At 46.3% G+C, this 25,396-nt stretch overlaps 16 non-coding genes across 16 annotated transcripts; all 16 read right to left on the bottom strand.

The window, feature by feature from the left end:
• Positions 1 to 237: 237 nt before the first annotated feature.
• Positions 238 to 428, bottom strand: LOC142287484 (U2 spliceosomal RNA). Its single transcript, XR_012748456.1, has one exon. It is a non-coding gene; the product is annotated as a U2 spliceosomal RNA (small nuclear RNA).
• Positions 429 to 1,815: 1,387 nt separating this feature from the next.
• Positions 1,816 to 2,006, bottom strand: LOC142287486 (U2 spliceosomal RNA). Its single transcript, XR_012748458.1, has one exon. It is a non-coding gene; the product is annotated as a U2 spliceosomal RNA (small nuclear RNA).
• Positions 2,007 to 3,393: 1,387 nt separating this feature from the next.
• On the bottom strand, positions 3,394 to 3,584 carry LOC142287487 (U2 spliceosomal RNA). The gene has a single exon (XR_012748459.1). It is a non-coding gene; the product is annotated as a U2 spliceosomal RNA (small nuclear RNA).
• Positions 3,585 to 4,971: 1,387 nt separating this feature from the next.
• Positions 4,972 to 5,162, bottom strand: LOC142287489 (U2 spliceosomal RNA). Its single transcript, XR_012748460.1, has one exon. It is a non-coding gene; the product is annotated as a U2 spliceosomal RNA (small nuclear RNA).
• A 1,387-nt stretch (positions 5,163 to 6,549) lies between these two features.
• On the bottom strand, positions 6,550 to 6,740 carry LOC142287490 (U2 spliceosomal RNA). Its single transcript, XR_012748461.1, has one exon. It is a non-coding gene; the product is annotated as a U2 spliceosomal RNA (small nuclear RNA).
• A 1,387-nt stretch (positions 6,741 to 8,127) lies between these two features.
• LOC142287491 (U2 spliceosomal RNA) lies at positions 8,128 to 8,318 on the bottom strand. Its single transcript, XR_012748462.1, has one exon. It is a non-coding gene; the product is annotated as a U2 spliceosomal RNA (small nuclear RNA).
• Positions 8,319 to 9,705: 1,387 nt separating this feature from the next.
• Positions 9,706 to 9,896, bottom strand: LOC142287492 (U2 spliceosomal RNA). The gene has a single exon (XR_012748463.1). It is a non-coding gene; the product is annotated as a U2 spliceosomal RNA (small nuclear RNA).
• A 1,387-nt stretch (positions 9,897 to 11,283) lies between these two features.
• On the bottom strand, positions 11,284 to 11,474 carry LOC142287493 (U2 spliceosomal RNA). Its single transcript, XR_012748464.1, has one exon. It is a non-coding gene; the product is annotated as a U2 spliceosomal RNA (small nuclear RNA).
• A 1,387-nt stretch (positions 11,475 to 12,861) lies between these two features.
• LOC142287494 (U2 spliceosomal RNA) lies at positions 12,862 to 13,052 on the bottom strand. Its single transcript, XR_012748465.1, has one exon. It is a non-coding gene; the product is annotated as a U2 spliceosomal RNA (small nuclear RNA).
• Positions 13,053 to 14,439: 1,387 nt separating this feature from the next.
• On the bottom strand, positions 14,440 to 14,630 carry LOC142287495 (U2 spliceosomal RNA). The gene has a single exon (XR_012748466.1). It is a non-coding gene; the product is annotated as a U2 spliceosomal RNA (small nuclear RNA).
• Positions 14,631 to 16,017: 1,387 nt separating this feature from the next.
• LOC142287496 (U2 spliceosomal RNA) lies at positions 16,018 to 16,208 on the bottom strand. Its single transcript, XR_012748467.1, has one exon. It is a non-coding gene; the product is annotated as a U2 spliceosomal RNA (small nuclear RNA).
• A 1,387-nt stretch (positions 16,209 to 17,595) lies between these two features.
• Positions 17,596 to 17,786, bottom strand: LOC142287498 (U2 spliceosomal RNA). Its single transcript, XR_012748469.1, has one exon. It is a non-coding gene; the product is annotated as a U2 spliceosomal RNA (small nuclear RNA).
• Positions 17,787 to 19,173: 1,387 nt separating this feature from the next.
• On the bottom strand, positions 19,174 to 19,364 carry LOC142287499 (U2 spliceosomal RNA). Its single transcript, XR_012748470.1, has one exon. It is a non-coding gene; the product is annotated as a U2 spliceosomal RNA (small nuclear RNA).
• Positions 19,365 to 20,751: 1,387 nt separating this feature from the next.
• On the bottom strand, positions 20,752 to 20,942 carry LOC142287500 (U2 spliceosomal RNA). The gene has a single exon (XR_012748471.1). It is a non-coding gene; the product is annotated as a U2 spliceosomal RNA (small nuclear RNA).
• A 1,387-nt stretch (positions 20,943 to 22,329) lies between these two features.
• Positions 22,330 to 22,520, bottom strand: LOC142287501 (U2 spliceosomal RNA). The gene has a single exon (XR_012748472.1). It is a non-coding gene; the product is annotated as a U2 spliceosomal RNA (small nuclear RNA).
• A 1,387-nt stretch (positions 22,521 to 23,907) lies between these two features.
• On the bottom strand, positions 23,908 to 24,098 carry LOC142287502 (U2 spliceosomal RNA). The gene has a single exon (XR_012748473.1). It is a non-coding gene; the product is annotated as a U2 spliceosomal RNA (small nuclear RNA).
• Positions 24,099 to 25,396: the final 1,298 nt, after the last annotated feature.

Genomic DNA, 25,396 nt, shown 5'->3' on the forward strand with positions numbered 1-25,396 from the left:
CAGAGAACTGCAGCACGGGGACATAGCCGAGTTGGTCAGGTTGAGTGGTGATGAGTTTGCTATTTGGATGAATAAAGAAAGTCAAAAGTGTGAAAGATAAAAAACAAAAGGAGGAAGTGTGAAAAGTGAATGGGCCAAATTGAGGTGCATATGAAGACGTATGCTTTCTTCCAATTCATTAAATCGGGCTAATATGAATCAGGTGAATTGAGTTCTGCTTTTGGAAACTGGGTTAAGAAGGGGTGCACCGTTCCTGGAGGTACTGCAATACCAGGTCAATGCGTGGAGTGGACAGAGCAAGCTCTTTTTCCATCTCCCTGTTCTAAAAATCCATTTAATATATGGTCCCCAGATAGGGGACGTATCAGATATTAAACTGATAAGAACAGATACTACACTTGATCTTAGCCAAAAGGCCGAGAAGCGATAACCAGAATTGGTTTGGGCCTCGAGTGGCACCCTGGCCTATGCCGGACACATCTTAGGGAGAGAGAGCGAGAGGGAGACAAACCCACGCCTACACAAGACATTTTGTCACCCAAGCCAACCCTTGAAAAGGCTGCTTTGCAGAGCCAAAACAAGAAGAATGGTGCGTTTTGCAGCCGCCGCCCACTGCAATGAATCTGAATAACTCCTCCTTTAGGGCGCAAGCAACTCCCCTCCCCCTTGCAGTCTTTCCAATTCACGATACAAAAAGACGGACAGGACAGGTTGCCTGACTTTCCGTCACTGCCACCCTTTGCCATCCTTACCCGTAGAAAGCCCTTTCATCATCCCCAAACCCTAATCTTTTCCCTTTCCTTCCCAGCCCCCAAACCCTGCCCTCTGTACCTTTCTCACCACCCGCTTCCCTTCTCCTGTCATCCCCCTACCACCCGGGAAAAAAAGAGATTGCCCCCTCCTTCCACTAGCCCACCCTCCCACCCAAAGAACAACTTCTTCTGCGCAGCTTGTTTTCTAGGCAGCAGCGCTATTGTGATGTCATCGGGGGGCATTGTGACAAGCCGCCAGTGTTCCGTCTCTTCATGTTGTGCACAGTTCAAACGGAAAATACATCAACAGGCAGACTACAGAAAAGCTTACTATCAAAGGTTAGAGGGGGGCTTTCTCAGAGGGCTTTTTACAGTTTTTCTATTCCCAATTAGCCGTTTAAGTGTACTTATTGAAAGTAGTAATTCTTTCATAGGCCGCCCTTTCTTAGTATTTGACGTTCCTTATATTGCGGTATGAGGCTTCGCAGTAGGTTGCAAACATTCATCACCCATGACTGTCCCCAATTGAGCTCAGAAGCTCAATGTCTATCATGACCTCTCTTTTAGAATGTCCAAGAGCAAGCAAACTATTCCTCCAGGAGAGGGCGCCAACAGACTACTAAAGAGATCATCATTACTCAAAGAAAACCCCAAAAACCAATGCATGATAGGAATAAACAGGTAACTTTCTTTGGAGTGGAAGCGGAGAGATCGCACCAGATGCCAATTCTAGATGTTATCACACCTGTGGTCACTGCAGCAGCAGGTGAATCCACTTTGTCCAAAAGGGATCTATTCCATTCAATTGCAAATGATCTAGATAAGACAGAGAACTGCAGCACGGGGACATAGCCGAGTTGGTCAGGTTGAGTGGTGATGAGTTTGCTATTTGGATGAATAAAGAAAGTCAAAAGTGTGAAAGATAAAAAACAAAAGGAGGAAGTGTGAAAAGTGAATGGGCCAAATTGAGGTGCATATGAAGACGTATGCTTTCTTCCAATTCATTAAATCGGGCTAATATGAATCAGGTGAATTGAGTTCTGCTTTTGGAAACTGGGTTAAGAAGGGGTGCACCGTTCCTGGAGGTACTGCAATACCAGGTCAATGCGTGGAGTGGACAGAGCAAGCTCTTTTTCCATCTCCCTGTTCTAAAAATCCATTTAATATATGGTCCCCAGATAGGGGACGTATCAGATATTAAACTGATAAGAACAGATACTACACTTGATCTTAGCCAAAAGGCCGAGAAGCGATAACCAGAATTGGTTTGGGCCTCGAGTGGCACCCTGGCCTATGCCGGACACATCTTAGGGAGAGAGAGCGAGAGGGAGACAAACCCACGCCTACACAAGACATTTTGTCACCCAAGCCAACCCTTGAAAAGGCTGCTTTGCAGAGCCAAAACAAGAAGAATGGTGCGTTTTGCAGCCGCCGCCCACTGCAATGAATCTGAATAACTCCTCCTTTAGGGCGCAAGCAACTCCCCTCCCCCTTGCAGTCTTTCCAATTCACGATACAAAAAGACGGACAGGACAGGTTGCCTGACTTTCCGTCACTGCCACCCTTTGCCATCCTTACCCGTAGAAAGCCCTTTCATCATCCCCAAACCCTAATCTTTTCCCTTTCCTTCCCAGCCCCCAAACCCTGCCCTCTGTACCTTTCTCACCACCCGCTTCCCTTCTCCTGTCATCCCCCTACCACCCGGGAAAAAAAGAGATTGCCCCCTCCTTCCACTAGCCCACCCTCCCACCCAAAGAACAACTTCTTCTGCGCAGCTTGTTTTCTAGGCAGCAGCGCTATTGTGATGTCATCGGGGGGCATTGTGACAAGCCGCCAGTGTTCCGTCTCTTCATGTTGTGCACAGTTCAAACGGAAAATACATCAACAGGCAGACTACAGAAAAGCTTACTATCAAAGGTTAGAGGGGGGCTTTCTCAGAGGGCTTTTTACAGTTTTTCTATTCCCAATTAGCCGTTTAAGTGTACTTATTGAAAGTAGTAATTCTTTCATAGGCCGCCCTTTCTTAGTATTTGACGTTCCTTATATTGCGGTATGAGGCTTCGCAGTAGGTTGCAAACATTCATCACCCATGACTGTCCCCAATTGAGCTCAGAAGCTCAATGTCTATCATGACCTCTCTTTTAGAATGTCCAAGAGCAAGCAAACTATTCCTCCAGGAGAGGGCACCAACAGACTACTAAAGAGATCATCATTACTCAAAGAAAACCCCAAAAACCAATGCATGATAGGAATAAACAGGTAACTTTCTTTGGAGTGGAAGCGGAGAGATCGCACCAGATGCCAATTCTAGATGTTATCACACCTGTGGTCACTGCAGCAGCAGGTGAATCCACTTTGTCCAAAAGGGATCTATTCCATTCAATTGCAAATGATCTAGATAAGACAGAGAACTGCAGCACGGGGACATAGCCGAGTTGGTCAGGTTGAGTGGTGATGAGTTTGCTATTTGGATGAATAAAGAAAGTCAAAAGTGTGAAAGATAAAAAACAAAAGGAGGAAGTGTGAAAAGTGAATGGGCCAAATTGAGGTGCATATGAAGACGTATGCTTTCTTCCAATTCATTAAATCGGGCTAATATGAATCAGGTGAATTGAGTTCTGCTTTTGGAAACTGGGTTAAGAAGGGGTGCACCGTTCCTGGAGGTACTGCAATACCAGGTCAATGCGTGGAGTGGACAGAGCAAGCTCTTTTTCCATCTCCCTGTTCTAAAAATCCATTTAATATATGGTCCCCAGATAGGGGACGTATCAGATATTAAACTGATAAGAACAGATACTACACTTGATCTTAGCCAAAAGGCCGAGAAGCGATAACCAGAATTGGTTTGGGCCTCGAGTGGCACCCTGGCCTATGCCGGACACATCTTAGGGAGAGAGAGCGAGAGGGAGACAAACCCACGCCTACACAAGACATTTTGTCACCCAAGCCAACCCTTGAAAAGGCTGCTTTGCAGAGCCAAAACAAGAAGAATGGTGCGTTTTGCAGCCGCCGCCCACTGCAATGAATCTGAATAACTCCTCCTTTAGGGCGCAAGCAACTCCCCTCCCCCTTGCAGTCTTTCCAATTCACGATACAAAAAGACGGACAGGACAGGTTGCCTGACTTTCCGTCACTGCCACCCTTTGCCATCCTTACCCGTAGAAAGCCCTTTCATCATCCCCAAACCCTAATCTTTTCCCTTTCCTTCCCAGCCCCCAAACCCTGCCCTCTGTACCTTTCTCACCACCCGCTTCCCTTCTCCTGTCATCCCCCTACCACCCGGGAAAAAAAGAGATTGCCCCCTCCTTCCACTAGCCCACCCTCCCACCCAAAGAACAACTTCTTCTGCGCAGCTTGTTTTCTAGGCAGCAGCGCTATTGTGATGTCATCGGGGGGCATTGTGACAAGCCGCCAGTGTTCCGTCTCTTCATGTTGTGCACAGTTCAAACGGAAAATACATCAACAGGCAGACTACAGAAAAGCTTACTATCAAAGGTTAGAGGGGGGCTTTCTCAGAGGGCTTTTTACAGTTTTTCTATTCCCAATTAGCCGTTTAAGTGTACTTATTGAAAGTAGTAATTCTTTCATAGGCCGCCCTTTCTTAGTATTTGACGTTCCTTATATTGCGGTATGAGGCTTCGCAGTAGGTTGCAAACATTCATCACCCATGACTGTCCCCAATTGAGCTCAGAAGCTCAATGTCTATCATGACCTCTCTTTTAGAATGTCCAAGAGCAAGCAAACTATTCCTCCAGGAGAGGGCGCCAACAGACTACTAAAGAGATCATCATTACTCAAAGAAAACCCCAAAAACCAATGCATGATAGGAATAAACAGGTAACTTTCTTTGGAGTGGAAGCGGAGAGATCGCACCAGATGCCAATTCTAGATGTTATCACACCTGTGGTCACTGCAGCAGCAGGTGAATCCACTTTGTCCAAAAGGGATCTATTCCATTCAATTGCAAATGATCTAGATAAGACAGAGAACTGCAGCACGGGGACATAGCCGAGTTGGTCAGGTTGAGTGGTGATGAGTTTGCTATTTGGATGAATAAAGAAAGTCAAAAGTGTGAAAGATAAAAAACAAAAGGAGGAAGTGTGAAAAGTGAATGGGCCAAATTGAGGTGCATATGAAGACGTATGCTTTCTTCCAATTCATTAAATCGGGCTAATATGAATCAGGTGAATTGAGTTCTGCTTTTGGAAACTGGGTTAAGAAGGGGTGCACCGTTCCTGGAGGTACTGCAATACCAGGTCAATGCGTGGAGTGGACAGAGCAAGCTCTTTTTCCATCTCCCTGTTCTAAAAATCCATTTAATATATGGTCCCCAGATAGGGGACGTATCAGATATTAAACTGATAAGAACAGATACTACACTTGATCTTAGCCAAAAGGCCGAGAAGCGATAACCAGAATTGGTTTGGGCCTCGAGTGGCACCCTGGCCTATGCCGGACACATCTTAGGGAGAGAGAGCGAGAGGGAGACAAACCCACGCCTACACAAGACATTTTGTCACCCAAGCCAACCCTTGAAAAGGCTGCTTTGCAGAGCCAAAACAAGAAGAATGGTGCGTTTTGCAGCCGCCGCCCACTGCAATGAATCTGAATAACTCCTCCTTTAGGGCGCAAGCAACTCCCCTCCCCCTTGCAGTCTTTCCAATTCACGATACAAAAAGACGGACAGGACAGGTTGCCTGACTTTCCGTCACTGCCACCCTTTGCCATCCTTACCCGTAGAAAGCCCTTTCATCATCCCCAAACCCTAATCTTTTCCCTTTCCTTCCCAGCCCCCAAACCCTGCCCTCTGTACCTTTCTCACCACCCGCTTCCCTTCTCCTGTCATCCCCCTACCACCCGGGAAAAAAAGAGATTGCCCCCTCCTTCCACTAGCCCACCCTCCCACCCAAAGAACAACTTCTTCTGCGCAGCTTGTTTTCTAGGCAGCAGCGCTATTGTGATGTCATCGGGGGGCATTGTGACAAGCCGCCAGTGTTCCGTCTCTTCATGTTGTGCACAGTTCAAACGGAAAATACATCAACAGGCAGACTACAGAAAAGCTTACTATCAAAGGTTAGAGGGGGGCTTTCTCAGAGGGCTTTTTACAGTTTTTCTATTCCCAATTAGCCGTTTAAGTGTACTTATTGAAAGTAGTAATTCTTTCATAGGCCGCCCTTTCTTAGTATTTGACGTTCCTTATATTGCGGTATGAGGCTTCGCAGTAGGTTGCAAACATTCATCACCCATGACTGTCCCCAATTGAGCTCAGAAGCTCAATGTCTATCATGACCTCTCTTTTAGAATGTCCAAGAGCAAGCAAACTATTCCTCCAGGAGAGGGCGCCAACAGACTACTAAAGAGATCATCATTACTCAAAGAAAACCCCAAAAACCAATGCATGATAGGAATAAACAGGTAACTTTCTTTGGAGTGGAAGCGGAGAGATCGCACCAGATGCCAATTCTAGATGTTATCACACCTGTGGTCACTGCAGCAGCAGGTGAATCCACTTTGTCCAAAAGGGATCTATTCCATTCAATTGCAAATGATCTAGATAAGACAGAGAACTGCAGCACGGGGACATAGCCGAGTTGGTCAGGTTGAGTGGTGATGAGTTTGCTATTTGGATGAATAAAGAAAGTCAAAAGTGTGAAAGATAAAAAACAAAAGGAGGAAGTGTGAAAAGTGAATGGGCCAAATTGAGGTGCATATGAAGACGTATGCTTTCTTCCAATTCATTAAATCGGGCTAATATGAATCAGGTGAATTGAGTTCTGCTTTTGGAAACTGGGTTAAGAAGGGGTGCACCGTTCCTGGAGGTACTGCAATACCAGGTCAATGCGTGGAGTGGACAGAGCAAGCTCTTTTTCCATCTCCCTGTTCTAAAAATCCATTTAATATATGGTCCCCAGATAGGGGACGTATCAGATATTAAACTGATAAGAACAGATACTACACTTGATCTTAGCCAAAAGGCCGAGAAGCGATAACCAGAATTGGTTTGGGCCTCGAGTGGCACCCTGGCCTATGCCGGACACATCTTAGGGAGAGAGAGCGAGAGGGAGACAAACCCACGCCTACACAAGACATTTTGTCACCCAAGCCAACCCTTGAAAAGGCTGCTTTGCAGAGCCAAAACAAGAAGAATGGTGCGTTTTGCAGCCGCCGCCCACTGCAATGAATCTGAATAACTCCTCCTTTAGGGCGCAAGCAACTCCCCTCCCCCTTGCAGTCTTTCCAATTCACGATACAAAAAGACGGACAGGACAGGTTGCCTGACTTTCCGTCACTGCCACCCTTTGCCATCCTTACCCGTAGAAAGCCCTTTCATCATCCCCAAACCCTAATCTTTTCCCTTTCCTTCCCAGCCCCCAAACCCTGCCCTCTGTACCTTTCTCACCACCCGCTTCCCTTCTCCTGTCATCCCCCTACCACCCGGGAAAAAAAGAGATTGCCCCCTCCTTCCACTAGCCCACCCTCCCACCCAAAGAACAACTTCTTCTGCGCAGCTTGTTTTCTAGGCAGCAGCGCTATTGTGATGTCATCGGGGGGCATTGTGACAAGCCGCCAGTGTTCCGTCTCTTCATGTTGTGCACAGTTCAAACGGAAAATACATCAACAGGCAGACTACAGAAAAGCTTACTATCAAAGGTTAGAGGGGGGCTTTCTCAGAGGGCTTTTTACAGTTTTTCTATTCCCAATTAGCCGTTTAAGTGTACTTATTGAAAGTAGTAATTCTTTCATAGGCCGCCCTTTCTTAGTATTTGACGTTCCTTATATTGCGGTATGAGGCTTCGCAGTAGGTTGCAAACATTCATCACCCATGACTGTCCCCAATTGAGCTCAGAAGCTCAATGTCTATCATGACCTCTCTTTTAGAATGTCCAAGAGCAAGCAAACTATTCCTCCAGGAGAGGGCGCCAACAGACTACTAAAGAGATCATCATTACTCAAAGAAAACCCCAAAAACCAATGCATGATAGGAATAAACAGGTAACTTTCTTTGGAGTGGAAGCGGAGAGATCGCACCAGATGCCAATTCTAGATGTTATCACACCTGTGGTCACTGCAGCAGCAGGTGAATCCACTTTGTCCAAAAGGGATCTATTCCATTCAATTGCAAATGATCTAGATAAGACAGAGAACTGCAGCACGGGGACATAGCCGAGTTGGTCAGGTTGAGTGGTGATGAGTTTGCTATTTGGATGAATAAAGAAAGTCAAAAGTGTGAAAGATAAAAAACAAAAGGAGGAAGTGTGAAAAGTGAATGGGCCAAATTGAGGTGCATATGAAGACGTATGCTTTCTTCCAATTCATTAAATCGGGCTAATATGAATCAGGTGAATTGAGTTCTGCTTTTGGAAACTGGGTTAAGAAGGGGTGCACCGTTCCTGGAGGTACTGCAATACCAGGTCAATGCGTGGAGTGGACAGAGCAAGCTCTTTTTCCATCTCCCTGTTCTAAAAATCCATTTAATATATGGTCCCCAGATAGGGGACGTATCAGATATTAAACTGATAAGAACAGATACTACACTTGATCTTAGCCAAAAGGCCGAGAAGCGATAACCAGAATTGGTTTGGGCCTCGAGTGGCACCCTGGCCTATGCCGGACACATCTTAGGGAGAGAGAGCGAGAGGGAGACAAACCCACGCCTACACAAGACATTTTGTCACCCAAGCCAACCCTTGAAAAGGCTGCTTTGCAGAGCCAAAACAAGAAGAATGGTGCGTTTTGCAGCCGCCGCCCACTGCAATGAATCTGAATAACTCCTCCTTTAGGGCGCAAGCAACTCCCCTCCCCCTTGCAGTCTTTCCAATTCACGATACAAAAAGACGGACAGGACAGGTTGCCTGACTTTCCGTCACTGCCACCCTTTGCCATCCTTACCCGTAGAAAGCCCTTTCATCATCCCCAAACCCTAATCTTTTCCCTTTCCTTCCCAGCCCCCAAACCCTGCCCTCTGTACCTTTCTCACCACCCGCTTCCCTTCTCCTGTCATCCCCCTACCACCCGGGAAAAAAAGAGATTGCCCCCTCCTTCCACTAGCCCACCCTCCCACCCAAAGAACAACTTCTTCTGCGCAGCTTGTTTTCTAGGCAGCAGCGCTATTGTGATGTCATCGGGGGGCATTGTGACAAGCCGCCAGTGTTCCGTCTCTTCATGTTGTGCACAGTTCAAACGGAAAATACATCAACAGGCAGACTACAGAAAAGCTTACTATCAAAGGTTAGAGGGGGGCTTTCTCAGAGGGCTTTTTACAGTTTTTCTATTCCCAATTAGCCGTTTAAGTGTACTTATTGAAAGTAGTAATTCTTTCATAGGCCGCCCTTTCTTAGTATTTGACGTTCCTTATATTGCGGTATGAGGCTTCGCAGTAGGTTGCAAACATTCATCACCCATGACTGTCCCCAATTGAGCTCAGAAGCTCAATGTCTATCATGACCTCTCTTTTAGAATGTCCAAGAGCAAGCAAACTATTCCTCCAGGAGAGGGCGCCAACAGACTACTAAAGAGATCATCATTACTCAAAGAAAACCCCAAAAACCAATGCATGATAGGAATAAACAGGTAACTTTCTTTGGAGTGGAAGCGGAGAGATCGCACCAGATGCCAATTCTAGATGTTATCACACCTGTGGTCACTGCAGCAGCAGGTGAATCCACTTTGTCCAAAAGGGATCTATTCCATTCAATTGCAAATGATCTAGATAAGACAGAGAACTGCAGCACGGGGACATAGCCGAGTTGGTCAGGTTGAGTGGTGATGAGTTTGCTATTTGGATGAATAAAGAAAGTCAAAAGTGTGAAAGATAAAAAACAAAAGGAGGAAGTGTGAAAAGTGAATGGGCCAAATTGAGGTGCATATGAAGACGTATGCTTTCTTCCAATTCATTAAATCGGGCTAATATGAATCAGGTGAATTGAGTTCTGCTTTTGGAAACTGGGTTAAGAAGGGGTGCACCGTTCCTGGAGGTACTGCAATACCAGGTCAATGCGTGGAGTGGACAGAGCAAGCTCTTTTTCCATCTCCCTGTTCTAAAAATCCATTTAATATATGGTCCCCAGATAGGGGACGTATCAGATATTAAACTGATAAGAACAGATACTACACTTGATCTTAGCCAAAAGGCCGAGAAGCGATAACCAGAATTGGTTTGGGCCTCGAGTGGCACCCTGGCCTATGCCGGACACATCTTAGGGAGAGAGAGCGAGAGGGAGACAAACCCACGCCTACACAAGACATTTTGTCACCCAAGCCAACCCTTGAAAAGGCTGCTTTGCAGAGCCAAAACAAGAAGAATGGTGCGTTTTGCAGCCGCCGCCCACTGCAATGAATCTGAATAACTCCTCCTTTAGGGCGCAAGCAACTCCCCTCCCCCTTGCAGTCTTTCCAATTCACGATACAAAAAGACGGACAGGACAGGTTGCCTGACTTTCCGTCACTGCCACCCTTTGCCATCCTTACCCGTAGAAAGCCCTTTCATCATCCCCAAACCCTAATCTTTTCCCTTTCCTTCCCAGCCCCCAAACCCTGCCCTCTGTACCTTTCTCACCACCCGCTTCCCTTCTCCTGTCATCCCCCTACCACCCGGGAAAAAAAGAGATTGCCCCCTCCTTCCACTAGCCCACCCTCCCACCCAAAGAACAACTTCTTCTGCGCAGCTTGTTTTCTAGGCAGCAGCGCTATTGTGATGTCATCGGGGGGCATTGTGACAAGCCGCCAGTGTTCCGTCTCTTCATGTTGTGCACAGTTCAAACGGAAAATACATCAACAGGCAGACTACAGAAAAGCTTACTATCAAAGGTTAGAGGGGGGCTTTCTCAGAGGGCTTTTTACAGTTTTTCTATTCCCAATTAGCCGTTTAAGTGTACTTATTGAAAGTAGTAATTCTTTCATAGGCCGCCCTTTCTTAGTATTTGACGTTCCTTATATTGCGGTATGAGGCTTCGCAGTAGGTTGCAAACATTCATCACCCATGACTGTCCCCAATTGAGCTCAGAAGCTCAATGTCTATCATGACCTCTCTTTTAGAATGTCCAAGAGCAAGCAAACTATTCCTCCAGGAGAGGGCGCCAACAGACTACTAAAGAGATCATCATTACTCAAAGAAAACCCCAAAAACCAATGCATGATAGGAATAAACAGGTAACTTTCTTTGGAGTGGAAGCGGAGAGATCGCACCAGATGCCAATTCTAGATGTTATCACACCTGTGGTCACTGCAGCAGCAGGTGAATCCACTTTGTCCAAAAGGGATCTATTCCATTCAATTGCAAATGATCTAGATAAGACAGAGAACTGCAGCACGGGGACATAGCCGAGTTGGTCAGGTTGAGTGGTGATGAGTTTGCTATTTGGATGAATAAAGAAAGTCAAAAGTGTGAAAGATAAAAAACAAAAGGAGGAAGTGTGAAAAGTGAATGGGCCAAATTGAGGTGCATATGAAGACGTATGCTTTCTTCCAATTCATTAAATCGGGCTAATATGAATCAGGTGAATTGAGTTCTGCTTTTGGAAACTGGGTTAAGAAGGGGTGCACCGTTCCTGGAGGTACTGCAATACCAGGTCAATGCGTGGAGTGGACAGAGCAAGCTCTTTTTCCATCTCCCTGTTCTAAAAATCCATTTAATATATGGTCCCCAGATAGGGGACGTATCAGATATTAAACTGATAAGAACAGATACTACACTTGATCTTAGCCAAAAGGCCGAGAAGCGATAACCAGAATTGGTTTGGGCCTCGAGTGGCACCCTGGCCTATGCCGGACACATCTTAGGGAGAGAGAGCGAGAGGGAGACAAACCCACGCCTACACAAGACATTTTGTCACCCAAGCCAACCCTTGAAAAGGCTGCTTTGCAGAGCCAAAACAAGAAGAATGGTGCGTTTTGCAGCCGCCGCCCACTGCAATGAATCTGAATAACTCCTCCTTTAGGGCGCAAGCAACTCCCCTCCCCCTTGCAGTCTTTCCAATTCACGATACAAAAAGACGGACAGGACAGGTTGCCTGACTTTCCGTCACTGCCACCCTTTGCCATCCTTACCCGTAGAAAGCCCTTTCATCATCCCCAAACCCTAATCTTTTCCCTTTCCTTCCCAGCCCCCAAACCCTGCCCTCTGTACCTTTCTCACCACCCGCTTCCCTTCTCCTGTCATCCCCCTACCACCCGGGAAAAAAAGAGATTGCCCCCTCCTTCCACTAGCCCACCCTCCCACCCAAAGAACAACTTCTTCTGCGCAGCTTGTTTTCTAGGCAGCAGCGCTATTGTGATGTCATCGGGGGGCATTGTGACAAGCCGCCAGTGTTCCGTCTCTTCATGTTGTGCACAGTTCAAACGGAAAATACATCAACAGGCAGACTACAGAAAAGCTTACTATCAAAGGTTAGAGGGGGGCTTTCTCAGAGGGCTTTTTACAGTTTTTCTATTCCCAATTAGCCGTTTAAGTGTACTTATTGAAAGTAGTAATTCTTTCATAGGCCGCCCTTTCTTAGTATTTGACGTTCCTTATATTGCGGTATGAGGCTTCGCAGTAGGTTGCAAACATTCATCACCCATGACTGTCCCCAATTGAGCTCAGAAGCTCAATGTCTATCATGACCTCTCTTTTAGAATGTCCAAGAGCAAGCAAACTATTCCTCCAGGAGAGGGCGCCAACAGACTACTAAAGAGATCATCATTACTCAAAGAAAACCCCAAAAACCAATGCATGATAGGAATAAACAGGTAACTTTCTTTGGAGTGGAAGCGGAGAGATCGCACCAGATGCCAATTCTAGATGTTATCACACCTGTGGTCACTGCAGCAGCAGGTGAATCCACTTTGTCCAAAAGGGATCTATTCCATTCAATTGCAAATGATCTAGATAAGACAGAGAACTGCAGCACGGGGACATAGCCGAGTTGGTCAGGTTGAGTGGTGATGAGTTTGCTATTTGGATGAATAAAGAAAGTCAAAAGTGTGAAAGATAAAAAACAAAAGGAGGAAGTGTGAAAAGTGAATGGGCCAAATTGAGGTGCATATGAAGACGTATGCTTTCTTCCAATTCATTAAATCGGGCTAATATGAATCAGGTGAATTGAGTTCTGCTTTTGGAAACTGGGTTAAGAAGGGGTGCACCGTTCCTGGAGGTACTGCAATACCAGGTCAATGCGTGGAGTGGACAGAGCAAGCTCTTTTTCCATCTCCCTGTTCTAAAAATCCATTTAATATATGGTCCCCAGATAGGGGACGTATCAGATATTAAACTGATAAGAACAGATACTACACTTGATCTTAGCCAAAAGGCCGAGAAGCGATAACCAGAATTGGTTTGGGCCTCGAGTGGCACCCTGGCCTATGCCGGACACATCTTAGGGAGAGAGAGCGAGAGGGAGACAAACCCACGCCTACACAAGACATTTTGTCACCCAAGCCAACCCTTGAAAAGGCTGCTTTGCAGAGCCAAAACAAGAAGAATGGTGCGTTTTGCAGCCGCCGCCCACTGCAATGAATCTGAATAACTCCTCCTTTAGGGCGCAAGCAACTCCCCTCCCCCTTGCAGTCTTTCCAATTCACGATACAAAAAGACGGACAGGACAGGTTGCCTGACTTTCCGTCACTGCCACCCTTTGCCATCCTTACCCGTAGAAAGCCCTTTCATCATCCCCAAACCCTAATCTTTTCCCTTTCCTTCCCAGCCCCCAAACCCTGCCCTCTGTACCTTTCTCACCACCCGCTTCCCTTCTCCTGTCATCCCCCTACCACCCGGGAAAAAAAGAGATTGCCCCCTCCTTCCACTAGCCCACCCTCCCACCCAAAGAACAACTTCTTCTGCGCAGCTTGTTTTCTAGGCAGCAGCGCTATTGTGATGTCATCGGGGGGCATTGTGACAAGCCGCCAGTGTTCCGTCTCTTCATGTTGTGCACAGTTCAAACGGAAAATACATCAACAGGCAGACTACAGAAAAGCTTACTATCAAAGGTTAGAGGGGGGCTTTCTCAGAGGGCTTTTTACAGTTTTTCTATTCCCAATTAGCCGTTTAAGTGTACTTATTGAAAGTAGTAATTCTTTCATAGGCCGCCCTTTCTTAGTATTTGACGTTCCTTATATTGCGGTATGAGGCTTCGCAGTAGGTTGCAAACATTCATCACCCATGACTGTCCCCAATTGAGCTCAGAAGCTCAATGTCTATCATGACCTCTCTTTTAGAATGTCCAAGAGCAAGCAAACTATTCCTCCAGGAGAGGGCGCCAACAGACTACTAAAGAGATCATCATTACTCAAAGAAAACCCCAAAAACCAATGCATGATAGGAATAAACAGGTAACTTTCTTTGGAGTGGAAGCGGAGAGATCGCACCAGATGCCAATTCTAGATGTTATCACACCTGTGGTCACTGCAGCAGCAGGTGAATCCACTTTGTCCAAAAGGGATCTATTCCATTCAATTGCAAATGATCTAGATAAGACAGAGAACTGCAGCACGGGGACATAGCCGAGTTGGTCAGGTTGAGTGGTGATGAGTTTGCTATTTGGATGAATAAAGAAAGTCAAAAGTGTGAAAGATAAAAAACAAAAGGAGGAAGTGTGAAAAGTGAATGGGCCAAATTGAGGTGCATATGAAGACGTATGCTTTCTTCCAATTCATTAAATCGGGCTAATATGAATCAGGTGAATTGAGTTCTGCTTTTGGAAACTGGGTTAAGAAGGGGTGCACCGTTCCTGGAGGTACTGCAATACCAGGTCAATGCGTGGAGTGGACAGAGCAAGCTCTTTTTCCATCTCCCTGTTCTAAAAATCCATTTAATATATGGTCCCCAGATAGGGGACGTATCAGATATTAAACTGATAAGAACAGATACTACACTTGATCTTAGCCAAAAGGCCGAGAAGCGATAACCAGAATTGGTTTGGGCCTCGAGTGGCACCCTGGCCTATGCCGGACACATCTTAGGGAGAGAGAGCGAGAGGGAGACAAACCCACGCCTACACAAGACATTTTGTCACCCAAGCCAACCCTTGAAAAGGCTGCTTTGCAGAGCCAAAACAAGAAGAATGGTGCGTTTTGCAGCCGCCGCCCACTGCAATGAATCTGAATAACTCCTCCTTTAGGGCGCAAGCAACTCCCCTCCCCCTTGCAGTCTTTCCAATTCACGATACAAAAAGACGGACAGGACAGGTTGCCTGACTTTCCGTCACTGCCACCCTTTGCCATCCTTACCCGTAGAAAGCCCTTTCATCATCCCCAAACCCTAATCTTTTCCCTTTCCTTCCCAGCCCCCAAACCCTGCCCTCTGTACCTTTCTCACCACCCGCTTCCCTTCTCCTGTCATCCCCCTACCACCCGGGAAAAAAAGAGATTGCCCCCTCCTTCCACTAGCCCACCCTCCCACCCAAAGAACAACTTCTTCTGCGCAGCTTGTTTTCTAGGCAGCAGCGCTATTGTGATGTCATCGGGGGGCATTGTGACAAGCCGCCAGTGTTCCGTCTCTTCATGTTGTGCACAGTTCAAACGGAAAATACATCAACAGGCAGACTACAGAAAAGCTTACTATCAAAGGTTAGAGGGGGGCTTTCTCAGAGGGCTTTTTACAGTTTTTCTATTCCCAATTAGCCGTTTAAGTGTACTTATTGAAAGTAGTAATTCTTTCATAGGCCGCCCTTTCTTAGTATTTGACGTTCCTTATATTGCGGTATGAGGCTTCGCAGTAGGTTGCAAACATTCATCACCCATGACTGTCCCCAATTGAGCTCAGAAGCTCAATGTCTATCATGACCTCTCTTTTAGAATGTCCAAGAGCAAGCAAACTATTCCTCCAGGAGAGGGCGCCAACAGACTACTAAAGAGATCATCATTACTCAAAGAAAACCCCAAAAACCAATGCATGATAGGAATAAACAGGTAACTTTCTTTGGAGTGGAAGCGGAGAGATCGCACCAGATGCCAATTCTAGATGTTATCACACCTGTGGTCACTGCAGCAGCAGGTGAATCCACTTTGTCCAAAAGGGATCTATTCCATTCAATTGCAAATGATCTAGATAAGACAGAGAACTGCAGCACGGGGACATAGCCGAGTTGGTCAGGTTGAGTGGTGATGAGTTTGCTATTTGGATGAATAAAGAAAGTCAAAAGTGTGAAAGATAAAAAACAAAAGGAGGAAGTGTGAAAAGTGAATGGGCCAAATTGAGGTGCATATGAAGACGTATGCTTTCTTCCAATTCATTAAATCGGGCTAATATGAATCAGGTGAATTGAGTTCTGCTTTTGGAAACTGGGTTAAGAAGGGGTGCACCGTTCCTGGAGGTACTGCAATACCAGGTCAATGCGTGGAGTGGACAGAGCAAGCTCTTTTTCCATCTCCCTGTTCTAAAAATCCATTTAATATATGGTCCCCAGATAGGGGACGTATCAGATATTAAACTGATAAGAACAGATACTACACTTGATCTTAGCCAAAAGGCCGAGAAGCGATAACCAGAATTGGTTTGGGCCTCGAGTGGCACCCTGGCCTATGCCGGACACATCTTAGGGAGAGAGAGCGAGAGGGAGACAAACCCACGCCTACACAAGACATTTTGTCACCCAAGCCAACCCTTGAAAAGGCTGCTTTGCAGAGCCAAAACAAGAAGAATGGTGCGTTTTGCAGCCGCCGCCCACTGCAATGAATCTGAATAACTCCTCCTTTAGGGCGCAAGCAACTCCCCTCCCCCTTGCAGTCTTTCCAATTCACGATACAAAAAGACGGACAGGACAGGTTGCCTGACTTTCCGTCACTGCCACCCTTTGCCATCCTTACCCGTAGAAAGCCCTTTCATCATCCCCAAACCCTAATCTTTTCCCTTTCCTTCCCAGCCCCCAAACCCTGCCCTCTGTACCTTTCTCACCACCCGCTTCCCTTCTCCTGTCATCCCCCTACCACCCGGGAAAAAAAGAGATTGCCCCCTCCTTCCACTAGCCCACCCTCCCACCCAAAGAACAACTTCTTCTGCGCAGCTTGTTTTCTAGGCAGCAGCGCTATTGTGATGTCATCGGGGGGCATTGTGACAAGCCGCCAGTGTTCCGTCTCTTCATGTTGTGCACAGTTCAAACGGAAAATACATCAACAGGCAGACTACAGAAAAGCTTACTATCAAAGGTTAGAGGGGGGCTTTCTCAGAGGGCTTTTTACAGTTTTTCTATTCCCAATTAGCCGTTTAAGTGTACTTATTGAAAGTAGTAATTCTTTCATAGGCCGCCCTTTCTTAGTATTTGACGTTCCTTATATTGCGGTATGAGGCTTCGCAGTAGGTTGCAAACATTCATCACCCATGACTGTCCCCAATTGAGCTCAGAAGCTCAATGTCTATCATGACCTCTCTTTTAGAATGTCCAAGAGCAAGCAAACTATTCCTCCAGGAGAGGGCGCCAACAGACTACTAAAGAGATCATCATTACTCAAAGAAAACCCCAAAAACCAATGCATGATAGGAATAAACAGGTAACTTTCTTTGGAGTGGAAGCGGAGAGATCGCACCAGATGCCAATTCTAGATGTTATCACACCTGTGGTCACTGCAGCAGCAGGTGAATCCACTTTGTCCAAAAGGGATCTATTCCATTCAATTGCAAATGATCTAGATAAGACAGAGAACTGCAGCACGGGGACATAGCCGAGTTGGTCAGGTTGAGTGGTGATGAGTTTGCTATTTGGATGAATAAAGAAAGTCAAAAGTGTGAAAGATAAAAAACAAAAGGAGGAAGTGTGAAAAGTGAATGGGCCAAATTGAGGTGCATATGAAGACGTATGCTTTCTTCCAATTCATTAAATCGGGCTAATATGAATCAGGTGAATTGAGTTCTGCTTTTGGAAACTGGGTTAAGAAGGGGTGCACCGTTCCTGGAGGTACTGCAATACCAGGTCAATGCGTGGAGTGGACAGAGCAAGCTCTTTTTCCATCTCCCTGTTCTAAAAATCCATTTAATATATGGTCCCCAGATAGGGGACGTATCAGATATTAAACTGATAAGAACAGATACTACACTTGATCTTAGCCAAAAGGCCGAGAAGCGATAACCAGAATTGGTTTGGGCCTCGAGTGGCACCCTGGCCTATGCCGGACACATCTTAGGGAGAGAGAGCGAGAGGGAGACAAACCCACGCCTACACAAGACATTTTGTCACCCAAGCCAACCCTTGAAAAGGCTGCTTTGCAGAGCCAAAACAAGAAGAATGGTGCGTTTTGCAGCCGCCGCCCACTGCAATGAATCTGAATAACTCCTCCTTTAGGGCGCAAGCAACTCCCCTCCCCCTTGCAGTCTTTCCAATTCACGATACAAAAAGACGGACAGGACAGGTTGCCTGACTTTCCGTCACTGCCACCCTTTGCCATCCTTACCCGTAGAAAGCCCTTTCATCATCCCCAAACCCTAATCTTTTCCCTTTCCTTCCCAGCCCCCAAACCCTGCCCTCTGTACCTTTCTCACCACCCGCTTCCCTTCTCCTGTCATCCCCCTACCACCCGGGAAAAAAAGAGATTGCCCCCTCCTTCCACTAGCCCACCCTCCCACCCAAAGAACAACTTCTTCTGCGCAGCTTGTTTTCTAGGCAGCAGCGCTATTGTGATGTCATCGGGGGGCATTGTGACAAGCCGCCAGTGTTCCGTCTCTTCATGTTGTGCACAGTTCAAACGGAAAATACATCAACAGGCAGACTACAGAAAAGCTTACTATCAAAGGTTAGAGGGGGGCTTTCTCAGAGGGCTTTTTACAGTTTTTCTATTCCCAATTAGCCGTTTAAGTGTACTTATTGAAAGTAGTAATTCTTTCATAGGCCGCCCTTTCTTAGTATTTGACGTTCCTTATATTGCGGTATGAGGCTTCGCAGTAGGTTGCAAACATTCATCACCCATGACTGTCCCCAATTGAGCTCAGAAGCTCAATGTCTATCATGACCTCTCTTTTAGAATGTCCAAGAGCAAGCAAACTATTCCTCCAGGAGAGGGCGCCAACAGACTACTAAAGAGATCATCATTACTCAAAGAAAACCCCAAAAACCAATGCATGATAGGAATAAACAGGTAACTTTCTTTGGAGTGGAAGCGGAGAGATCGCACCAGATGCCAATTCTAGATGTTATCACACCTGTGGTCACTGCAGCAGCAGGTGAATCCACTTTGTCCAAAAGGGATCTATTCCATTCAATTGCAAATGATCTAGATAAGACAGAGAACTGCAGCACGGGGACATAGCCGAGTTGGTCAGGTTGAGTGGTGATGAGTTTGCTATTTGGATGAATAAAGAAAGTCAAAAGTGTGAAAGATAAAAAACAAAAGGAGGAAGTGTGAAAAGTGAATGGGCCAAATTGAGGTGCATATGAAGACGTATGCTTTCTTCCAATTCATTAAATCGGGCTAATATGAATCAGGTGAATTGAGTTCTGCTTTTGGAAACTGGGTTAAGAAGGGGTGCACCGTTCCTGGAGGTACTGCAATACCAGGTCAATGCGTGGAGTGGACAGAGCAAGCTCTTTTTCCATCTCCCTGTTCTAAAAATCCATTTAATATATGGTCCCCAGATAGGGGACGTATCAGATATTAAACTGATAAGAACAGATACTACACTTGATCTTAGCCAAAAGGCCGAGAAGCGATAACCAGAATTGGTTTGGGCCTCGAGTGGCACCCTGGCCTATGCCGGACACATCTTAGGGAGAGAGAGCGAGAGGGAGACAAACCCACGCCTACACAAGACATTTTGTCACCCAAGCCAACCCTTGAAAAGGCTGCTTTGCAGAGCCAAAACAAGAAGAATGGTGCGTTTTGCAGCCGCCGCCCACTGCAATGAATCTGAATAACTCCTCCTTTAGGGCGCAAGCAACTCCCCTCCCCCTTGCAGTCTTTCCAATTCACGATACAAAAAGACGGACAGGACAGGTTGCCTGACTTTCCGTCACTGCCACCCTTTGCCATCCTTACCCGTAGAAAGCCCTTTCATCATCCCCAAACCCTAATCTTTTCCCTTTCCTTCCCAGCCCCCAAACCCTGCCCTCTGTACCTTTCTCACCACCCGCTTCCCTTCTCCTGTCATCCCCCTACCACCCGGGAAAAAAAGAGATTGCCCCCTCCTTCCACTAGCCCACCCTCCCACCCAAAGAACAACTTCTTCTGCGCAGCTTGTTTTCTAGGCAGCAGCGCTATTGTGATGTCATCGGGGGGCATTGTGACAAGCCGCCAGTGTTCCGTCTCTTCATGTTGTGCACAGTTCAAACGGAAAATACATCAACAGGCAGACTACAGAAAAGCTTACTATCAAAGGTTAGAGGGGGGCTTTCTCAGAGGGCTTTTTACAGTTTTTCTATTCCCAATTAGCCGTTTAAGTGTACTTATTGAAAGTAGTAATTCTTTCATAGGCCGCCCTTTCTTAGTATTTGACGTTCCTTATATTGCGGTATGAGGCTTCGCAGTAGGTTGCAAACATTCATCACCCATGACTGTCCCCAATTGAGCTCAGAAGCTCAATGTCTATCATGACCTCTCTTTTAGAATGTCCAAGAGCAAGCAAACTATTCCTCCAGGAGAGGGCGCCAACAGACTACTAAAGAGATCATCATTACTCAAAGAAAACCCCAAAAACCAATGCATGATAGGAATAAACAGGTAACTTTCTTTGGAGTGGAAGCGGAGAGATCGCACCAGATGCCAATTCTAGATGTTATCACACCTGTGGTCACTGCAGCAGCAGGTGAATCCACTTTGTCCAAAAGGGATCTATTCCATTCAATTGCAAATGATCTAGATAAGACAGAGAACTGCAGCACGGGGACATAGCCGAGTTGGTCAGGTTGAGTGGTGATGAGTTTGCTATTTGGATGAATAAAGAAAGTCAAAAGTGTGAAAGATAAAAAACAAAAGGAGGAAGTGTGAAAAGTGAATGGGCCAAATTGAGGTGCATATGAAGACGTATGCTTTCTTCCAATTCATTAAATCGGGCTAATATGAATCAGGTGAATTGAGTTCTGCTTTTGGAAACTGGGTTAAGAAGGGGTGCACCGTTCCTGGAGGTACTGCAATACCAGGTCAATGCGTGGAGTGGACAGAGCAAGCTCTTTTTCCATCTCCCTGTTCTAAAAATCCATTTAATATATGGTCCCCAGATAGGGGACGTATCAGATATTAAACTGATAAGAACAGATACTACACTTGATCTTAGCCAAAAGGCCGAGAAGCGATAACCAGAATTGGTTTGGGCCTCGAGTGGCACCCTGGCCTATGCCGGACACATCTTAGGGAGAGAGAGCGAGAGGGAGACAAACCCACGCCTACACAAGACATTTTGTCACCCAAGCCAACCCTTGAAAAGGCTGCTTTGCAGAGCCAAAACAAGAAGAATGGTGCGTTTTGCAGCCGCCGCCCACTGCAATGAATCTGAATAACTCCTCCTTTAGGGCGCAAGCAACTCCCCTCCCCCTTGCAGTCTTTCCAATTCACGATACAAAAAGACGGACAGGACAGGTTGCCTGACTTTCCGTCACTGCCACCCTTTGCCATCCTTACCCGTAGAAAGCCCTTTCATCATCCCCAAACCCTAATCTTTTCCCTTTCCTTCCCAGCCCCCAAACCCTGCCCTCTGTACCTTTCTCACCACCCGCTTCCCTTCTCCTGTCATCCCCCTACCACCCGGGAAAAAAAGAGATTGCCCCCTCCTTCCACTAGCCCACCCTCCCACCCAAAGAACAACTTCTTCTGCGCAGCTTGTTTTCTAGGCAGCAGCGCTATTGTGATGTCATCGGGGGGCATTGTGACAAGCCGCCAGTGTTCCGTCTCTTCATGTTGTGCACAGTTCAAACGGAAAATACATCAACAGGCAGACTACAGAAAAGCTTACTATCAAAGGTTAGAGGGGGGCTTTCTCAGAGGGCTTTTTACAGTTTTTCTATTCCCAATTAGCCGTTTAAGTGTACTTATTGAAAGTAGTAATTCTTTCATAGGCCGCCCTTTCTTAGTATTTGACGTTCCTTATATTGCGGTATGAGGCTTCGCAGTAGGTTGCAAACATTCATCACCCATGACTGTCCCCAATTGAGCTCAGAAGCTCAATGTCTATCATGACCTCTCTTTTAGAATGTCCAAGAGCAAGCAAACTATTCCTCCAGGAGAGGGCGCCAACAGACTACTAAAGAGATCATCATTACTCAAAGAAAACCCCAAAAACCAATGCATGATAGGAATAAACAGGTAACTTTCTTTGGAGTGGAAGCGGAGAGATCGCACCAGATGCCAATTCTAGATGTTATCACACCTGTGGTCACTGCAGCAGCAGGTGAATCCACTTTGTCCAAAAGGGATCTATTCCATTCAATTGCAAATGATCTAGATAAGACAGAGAACTGCAGCACGGGGACATAGCCGAGTTGGTCAGGTTGAGTGGTGATGAGTTTGCTATTTGGATGAATAAAGAAAGTCAAAAGTGTGAAAGATAAAAAACAAAAGGAGGAAGTGTGAAAAGTGAATGGGCCAAATTGAGGTGCATATGAAGACGTATGCTTTCTTCCAATTCATTAAATCGGGCTAATATGAATCAGGTGAATTGAGTTCTGCTTTTGGAAACTGGGTTAAGAAGGGGTGCACCGTTCCTGGAGGTACTGCAATACCAGGTCAATGCGTGGAGTGGACAGAGCAAGCTCTTTTTCCATCTCCCTGTTCTAAAAATCCATTTAATATATGGTCCCCAGATAGGGGACGTATCAGATATTAAACTGATAAGAACAGATACTACACTTGATCTTAGCCAAAAGGCCGAGAAGCGATAACCAGAATTGGTTTGGGCCTCGAGTGGCACCCTGGCCTATGCCGGACACATCTTAGGGAGAGAGAGCGAGAGGGAGACAAACCCACGCCTACACAAGACATTTTGTCACCCAAGCCAACCCTTGAAAAGGCTGCTTTGCAGAGCCAAAACAAGAAGAATGGTGCGTTTTGCAGCCGCCGCCCACTGCAATGAATCTGAATAACTCCTCCTTTAGGGCGCAAGCAACTCCCCTCCCCCTTGCAGTCTTTCCAATTCACGATACAAAAAGACGGACAGGACAGGTTGCCTGACTTTCCGTCACTGCCACCCTTTGCCATCCTTACCCGTAGAAAGCCCTTTCATCATCCCCAAACCCTAATCTTTTCCCTTTCCTTCCCAGCCCCCAAACCCTGCCCTCTGTACCTTTCTCACCACCCGCTTCCCTTCTCCTGTCATCCCCCTACCACCCGGGAAAAAAAGAGATTGCCCCCTCCTTCCACTAGCCCACCCTCCCACCCAAAGAACAACTTCTTCTGCGCAGCTTGTTTTCTAGGCAGCAGCGCTATTGTGATGTCATCGGGGGGCATTGTGACAAGCCGCCAGTGTTCCGTCTCTTCATGTTGTGCACAGTTCAAACGGAAAATACATCAACAGGCAGACTACAGAAAAGCTTACTATCAAAGGTTAGAGGGGGGCTTTCTCAGAGGGCTTTTTACAGTTTTTCTATTCCCAATTAGCCGTTTAAGTGTACTTATTGAAAGTAGTAATTCTTTCATAGGCCGCCCTTTCTTAGTATTTGACGTTCCTTATATTGCGGTATGAGGCTTCGCAGTAGGTTGCAAACATTCATCACCCATGACTGTCCCCAATTGAGCTCAGAAGCTCAATGTCTATCATGACCTCTCTTTTAGAATGTCCAAGAGCAAGCAAACTATTCCTCCAGGAGAGGGCGCCAACAGACTACTAAAGAGATCATCATTACTCAAAGAAAACCCCAAAAACCAATGCATGATAGGAATAAACAGGTAACTTTCTTTGGAGTGGAAGCGGAGAGATCGCACCAGATGCCAATTCTAGATGTTATCACACCTGTGGTCACTGCAGCAGCAGGTGAATCCACTTTGTCCAAAAGGGATCTATTCCATTCAATTGCAAATGATCTAGATAAGACAGAGAACTGCAGCACGGGGACATAGCCGAGTTGGTCAGGTTGAGTGGTGATGAGTTTGCTATTTGGATGAATAAAGAAAGTCAAAAGTGTGAAAGATAAAAAACAAAAGGAGGAAGTGTGAAAAGTGAATGGGCCAAATTGAGGTGCATATGAAGACGTATGCTTTCTTCCAATTCATTAAATCGGGCTAATATGAATCAGGTGAATTGAGTTCTGCTTTTGGAAACTGGGTTAAGAAGGGGTGCACCGTTCCTGGAGGTACTGCAATACCAGGTCAATGCGTGGAGTGGACAGAGCAAGCTCTTTTTCCATCTCCCTGTTCTAAAAATCCATTTAATATATGGTCCCCAGATAGGGGACGTATCAGATATTAAACTGATAAGAACAGATACTACACTTGATCTTAGCCAAAAGGCCGAGAAGCGATAACCAGAATTGGTTTGGGCCTCGAGTGGCACCCTGGCCTATGCCGGACACATCTTAGGGAGAGAGAGCGAGAGGGAGACAAACCCACGCCTACACAAGACATTTTGTCACCCAAGCCAACCCTTGAAAAGGCTGCTTTGCAGAGCCAAAACAAGAAGAATGGTGCGTTTTGCAGCCGCCGCCCACTGCAATGAATCTGAATAACTCCTCCTTTAGGGCGCAAGCAACTCCCCTCCCCCTTGCAGTCTTTCCAATTCACGATACAAAAAGACGGACAGGACAGGTTGCCTGACTTTCCGTCACTGCCACCCTTTGCCATCCTTACCCGTAGAAAGCCCTTTCATCATCCCCAAACCCTAATCTTTTCCCTTTCCTTCCCAGCCCCCAAACCCTGCCCTCTGTACCTTTCTCACCACCCGCTTCCCTTCTCCTGTCATCCCCCTACCACCCGGGAAAAAAAGAGATTGCCCCCTCCTTCCACTAGCCCACCCTCCCACCCAAAGAACAACTTCTTCTGCGCAGCTTGTTTTCTAGGCAGCAGCGCTATTGTGATGTCATCGGGGGGCATTGTGACAAGCCGCCAGTGTTCCGTCTCTTCATGTTGTGCACAGTTCAAACGGAAAATACATCAACAGGCAGACTACAGAAAAGCTTACTATCAAAGGTTAGAGGGGGGCTTTCTCAGAGGGCTTTTTACAGTTTTTCTATTCCCAATTAGCCGTTTAAGTGTACTTATTGAAAGTAGTAATTCTTTCATAGGCCGCCCTTTCTTAGTATTTGACGTTCCTTATATTGCGGTATGAGGCTTCGCAGTAGGTTGCAAACATTCATCACCCATGACTGTCCCCAATTGAGCTCAGAAGCTCAATGTCTATCATGACCTCTCTTTTAGAATGTCCAAGAGCAAGCAAACTATTCCTCCAGGAGAGGGCGCCAACAGACTACTAAAGAGATCATCATTACTCAAAGAAAACCCCAAAAACCAATGCATGATAGGAATAAACAGGTAACTTTCTTTGGAGTGGAAGCGGAGAGATCGCACCAGATGCCAATTCTAGATGTTATCACACCTGTGGTCACTGCAGCAGCAGGTGAATCCACTTTGTCCAAAAGGGATCTATTCCATTCAATTGCAAATGATCTAGATAAGACAGAGAACTGCAGCACGGGGACATAGCCGAGTTGGTCAGGTTGAGTGGTGATGAGTTTGCTATTTGGATGAATAAAGAAAGTCAAAAGTGTGAAAGATAAAAAACAAAAGGAGGAAGTGTGAAAAGTGAATGGGCCAAATTGAGGTGC

Source organism: Anomaloglossus baeobatrachus, unplaced genomic scaffold (genome assembly GCF_048569485.1).
Source record: "Anomaloglossus baeobatrachus isolate aAnoBae1 unplaced genomic scaffold, aAnoBae1.hap1 Scaffold_728, whole genome shotgun sequence".
In the NCBI taxonomy this organism is placed as follows: Eukaryota; Metazoa; Chordata; class Amphibia; order Anura; family Aromobatidae; genus Anomaloglossus; species Anomaloglossus baeobatrachus.